Source organism: Crocuta crocuta, unplaced genomic scaffold, assembly GCF_008692635.1.
Source record: "Crocuta crocuta isolate KB4526 unplaced genomic scaffold, BGI_CrCroc_1.0 scaffold332, whole genome shotgun sequence".
Classification (NCBI taxonomy): domain Eukaryota; kingdom Metazoa; phylum Chordata; class Mammalia; order Carnivora; family Hyaenidae; genus Crocuta; species Crocuta crocuta.
The window spans coordinates 2,569,860-2,575,859 of record NW_027532025.1 but is presented as its reverse complement, the minus strand read 5'-3'; positions in this window follow the sequence as shown (position 1 = coordinate 2,575,859).

The following is a 6,000-nucleotide window of genomic DNA, read 5'->3' as shown; positions in this document are numbered from 1 at the left end:
ATATATGGAGGTAGAGAGAGAAAGAGAGAGAGGAGAGAGAGAGAGAGAGAGAGAGAGAGAGAGAAGAAAGGGAAACAGAGAGTCTTTGCATGAGTAAAGACCAAGCCTTGGAAAGAGTGTAGCATTACCTCTGCCATACTGTGTTAATTAAGACAAGTCATAAAGAGCTGCCTAAGTTTAAGAGGAGGGAACATGGGCTCCTCTTCTTAATAGGAGATGAAAAAGTTCTTTAAGAAGAACAGGAAATATTCCTCTTGCAACTATTTTTTTTTGGAAAATGCGATATTTCATGCAAATACTATTTCTGGAAGATTAAATTTTTCCATACTGAAAAAGGAAATATATTTAATGTTTGTATGAGACCTTTTAAGATTTTGTCTCTATGTGAATGACCTTATTTATTGCTTATAACAAGTCAACCATTCTTTTCACTTTATAAATGGTGAAACAGACTTTAAGGGTTGATGAAATTTGTCTAAGACCACCTAACAACAACAACTTCTCCTCCTCCTCCTCCTCCTCCTCCTTCTTCTTCTTCTTCTTCTTTTATGTTTTTGGGTGTTTATTTTTGAAGCAATGAATAACCAGAAAACATAACTACTGAATATCCAGGACTGCATAATTTGTCAAAGAGGTACAAAGAATAGATGATAGAGTGATGCATGTAAGAACTCTTAACCTGGGATCTAGTCTCTCAACAAATTATTAAGTGCATAATACAGTTTTGTTGACCCTAGATACAATGCTGTACAACAGATCCCTAGAACATTTTCTTGTGTCTTTCTCATTTATTTTTTTTATATTTTCATTTCTTACATTTTTAAAAATTTAAATCCAAGTTAGTTAACATACAGTGTAATAATAATTTCAGGAATAAAATTTAGTGATTCATCGCTTACATATAACATCCGGTGTTGATCCCAGTAAGTGCCCTCCTTAATGCTCCTCACCCTTTTAGCCCTTCCTCCCACCCAACACCCTGCCAGGAACCCTCAGTTTGTTTTCTGGGTAAGAGTCTCTTATGGTTTGTCAAGGCCACCTAACTTATAAGTGCAGAGCTAGAGTTCAACCCAAATTTTTTCAGACTCTAAAACTTACCATCATCATCATCATCATCATCCTCACTTTGGGAGAAATACTCATTTGATATTTTATCAGCATAAATTCTCTATTGATCAGAATATTCTTATTTCTATAGTCTGCAATATTTCATATCCATAAAGACATACCTTATGTATCTATTCAATCAGCAAATAAATATTTCATTATTTTTATTACCACTTTAGTGATAAGTGCAATTCATTGCTTAGTAAAACAGTTATAATTATAATACCAATTGCATTGTGTTATAATGATCTGTTTAACTTATATAACTCGGTCAGGCTGTACTTTCCTTGATATCAGGGAAACTGTCTAATTCATATATGTCTCTACAACCTAGTAAAGAGTACTTATAGTAAATTTTTGATGAGGGAATAAATTAAACTGTTGAGAATACATGATGTAGTCTTTTGTTGCCTGGTTATTTAATTAACCAGAAAACTCTTCTGTATGTCTATAGTAGGAAAATTTGTACAAATGGAGGAGCCTTATAAGGATTTCTAATTTTCTTATGTTTTCATAGCATAAAATAGACTTGAACTGCAATACATGAGGTATGTTTGTTTGAAAAATATAAAGGCAAAATTTCTTACATAGATCCAGTCTTTAAGAATAATATGATTCAAACATGTTATTTTACATATGGAGAAATTGAGGCCTGAAGAGATTGTGTAAATAGTCTAATTTAAGATCACAGACCTCATTAACATCAAGAAAGTATTCTTACCTGTATTTACTTGCTTGTTCACTCTTTTCTTTTTTCTTTTTAATTTTATTTATATTCAAATTAGTAAACATACAGTGCAGTCTTGGCTTCAGGACTAGAACCCAGTGATTCATCTCTTACATATTATGACACCCAGTGCTCATCCTGAAAAGTGCCCTCTTTAATGCCTGTCACATATTTAATCCATCCCCACCCACACTCCCTCCAACAACTCTCAGTTTGTTCTCTGTATTTAAGAGTCTCTTATAGGTTTTCCTCCATACATTTTTCCAGAGTGACTGTACCAGTTTGTATTCCCACCAACAATGCAAAAGTGTTCCCTTTTCTCCACATCCTCACCAACATCTGTTGTTTCCTGTGTTGCTATTTTAGCCATTCTGACCAGTATGAGGTGGTATCTCATTGTGGTTTTGATTTATATTTCCCTGATGATGAGTGGTGTTGAGCATATTTACATGTGTCTGTTTGCCATCTGGATGTCTTTGTGAATAAGAGTCTATTCTTGTCCTCTGCCCGTGTCTTCACTGGATTATTTGATTTTGGGTGTTGAAGTTTGTAAGTTCTTTATAGATTTTGGATACTAACCCTTTATCTGATACGTCATTTGCAAATATCTTCTCCCATTCCATCAGTTGTCTTTTAGTGTTTTTGATAATTTTCTCTGCTGTGCAAAGGTTTTTTGTTTTGTTTTGTTTTTTAATCTCGATGAAGTCCCAATAGTTCACTTTTGCCTTTATTTCTCTTGCTTCCAAAGACATGCCAAGTAAGAAGTTGCTGTGGCCTAGGTCAAAGAGATTGCAGCCTATTTCCTTCTGTAGGATTTTGATGGTTTCCTGTCTCACATTTAGGTCTTTCATCTGTTTTGAATTAATTTTTTGTATGGTGTAAGAAAGTGGTCCAGTTTCATTTTTCTTCATGTTGCTGTCCAGTTCTCCCAGCATCATTTGGTAATGAGACTGTATTTTTTCCATTGGATACTCTTTCCTGCTTTGTCAAAGATTAGTGGGCCATATATTTGTGGGTCCATTTCTGGGTTCTCTATTCTATTGCATTGATCTATGCTTGTTCTCCCTTTTCAACTCATTCTTGACAGAATGTTAAATAGGATGCTAGGGGAAATAAAATATTTATATCAATGTGGGGAGATTATTATTTTTTATTCGAGTTACATCTCTGTGTAGAGCCAAAGACATAGATATCTTGTTGAGATATCGTTCAACTCTATGTATTAATGATTTTATGAAATAGCTCTCTATGGAGAAGAAATAGAACACTGAATGGAGAGTCACGATCTTGGCATTTACCAACTCCATATTATTTAGTAAAGCATTGAATATTTCCAAGTCTCTGTTTCTTCATTGCAGAATTTGATAGTTGTAGTGCTCAACTTGGGTCCTTACAACCCTATGTGGTTGGTTTGAAATGTGTATATATAGGATGGAGGGTTGTTTTGTTATGACTGGACACACTCATCATAAATAGTAGCTAAAACCCAGAGAAAAATAAGTATCTTTTAAATGTGTGGGATTAACTCACACAATAAAATATTTTCTGGACTAAAATGCCAGTCATGCCTATGTTGAGAATCAGTGGAATATTTTTCTAATTCTAAAACTGAATTTTCTATTCTAAAACTTCTTTGTAAGGCAAATTGGTTGAGAAAATGTGTCTTAGTTTCAATACATGATTAAAAGGTGAATGGATTACACTTTTGTCTTGAGAAAATTAGCATCTTTTTTTTTCTATGTGACTTTAAACTATCTTGTAAAAGTTTAGATTTTAAGGAAGCCCATAAGGGAATTATTTTGCCAAAGAGGTCTTGAGTCAATATCTAGGATGAATTTTGGAACAATCCACTTGAATCAGTGTTGGATATTCTGAGAGCTCATTGTATTTATAACTGAAATTACTCTCCCTTTAGACAGTGCAGGTGGGGGGCGGGAAGAGAGAGAGAGAGAGAGAGAGGGAAATAATGAGAAGAAAAGGTTTAAAAAGGTGCAATGTGGAGCTGCCTTACCAGCACATTAGGATGTTTTACAGAAAGGACAATCCAAGGACATGTATACCTCCTAATGATATATAAATCGTGTTAGGACTTGTGCTTAATGGAATTGGGTATTAACTCTGAGAATATCTTTCAGGAGACTAAGCAAGCTGTGCTATTTATGGTCATTAGGTGGTAAGGATGCTGACACATCCTTTTATTACAAGAACTTAAATATATCATCAGGGTGTCTTTATCCTAGTGGGTGCACATTGCAGAGTGTTTTCACCATGTTTGTAAAAGAGAATACATTATTTTCTTGTATTAAGCAAAGACATATATTAATCTTATTAATAACCTGATAAAATTATTAACATAATTTCTATTTTAAGATTAATATAATATATATTATATTCCATTATAGCATAGATGTGGAGTCGAAATCTTTATTTTACTGACAATCACACTTCTAAGCTTTCAGATACATTTCAAGTTGCACTGATCTTTGTTTTATGTTTTAGCCCTTTTGCCTCAAAGGTTAAATATTTTTGAATTTATATATGTACAATGCTAGGTTCATGGTCAGAATTCCCGAGTTGAATTCATTCAAGAAATCACAGAAATTCTTGAGAAACCTACCTTCATATAGGGGAACTCTTCAGGAACTATGACAGAACAGAGAGAGACCTGAATTTGCTGGTTTGGTCACTTGTTAGCTATATAACCCCAGAGAAGCAATGGGTTTTGATATGGATCTTGTAGGCAATAGGTTCTGATATGTCAGTTCTGCTTCTAAGCTGTGTGAACTCTACTGCACTGAGGAAACTTAGTAGTGATAGCCACCATCTATTGAGTTCTGACAGTTTAAAAATGTATTTTACTTTTGAGGCACCTGGGTGGCTCAGTAGGTTAAGCAACTGACTTAAGTCATGATCTCACTGTTGAGTTCTAGCCTAACAGAGTTGGTGTGTTTGGCCTCTGCACTGGCATATGGATCCTGTCTGGGATTCTTTCTTTCTCTCTCTCTCTGCCCCTCCCCCTTGCATATGCACCCACGGTCTCTCTCTCTCTCTCTCTCTCTCTCAAAATAAATAAATAAATACTTTAAAAATGCGTTTTACTTTAAATGAGTTTGTTAGTATTTCTGTTATTTAAATTGATGTATTCCCAGTAAATACTAGTAATAGACACTAAATTGTTTTTAAAAAGGAATTAATAACCCTGTGTTCTTAAGAGCAGAAGGAAAGTTTTCTACATTAAATTTAGTCATGTCTTCTCGTGTTTAAAATCCAAATCGTGGGGCCCCTGGGTGGCTCACTTGGTTAAGCCTATGACTTCAGCTCAGGTTGTGATCTCAACACTTATGAGTTCGAGCCTGGCATCGGCTCTCTCCTAACAGCTCAGAGCCTGGAGCCTTCTTCAGATTCTTTGTTTTCCTCTCTCTACCCCTCTCCTGCTCCCGCTCTGTCTCTTTGTCTCAAAATTAAATAAACATTAAAATGATTATAAAACAAATAAAATCTGAATCTTTCCAGTTTATGTAGCTTCTCACTTTTCCTTTTAATTAATCTAAATCCTGTACTTAGTGGTCTATAATATATGAAGATATACTACCAGAAAATTATTCTAGTACTGTTGCTGATAAAAAAAATAATTATGGTTTGGGGGTGCCTGGATGGCTCAGTCACTTAAGCGTCTGACTTCAGGTCAGGTCATGATCTCGTGGTTCATGAGTTAGTTCAAGCCCTGTGTCAAGCACTGTGCTCAACAGCCTGGAGCCTGCTTTGGATTCTGTGTGCCCGTCTCTCTCTGTCCTTGCCCTGCTGGCACTCTCTCACTCTCTCTCAAAAACAAGTAAACATTAAAAATATTTTTTTAATATTTATGATTTGTTTTCGTATATAGGTCCTAGAGACCTTTATCAGGACTTCTCATCAGAAGTAACTTGCATTGGTACTCCAAATTAATAAATAACTAATGGAATTTATTTTATGTCTTATTGCCCTTGATTTGATTTTTCACTGGAAATTTTTGTTGTTGTTTATTGGTTTTTCTTTTCTTTTTTTTTTTTTTGGTATCACTGCATTCTGTTTTCATTTGAACATTTCCTTCAGATAGATGTTTTTCTCCTTCACGAAACTTATAATAGATCTCTAGAAATCAAGAAATCTTATATGAGCATTATAAG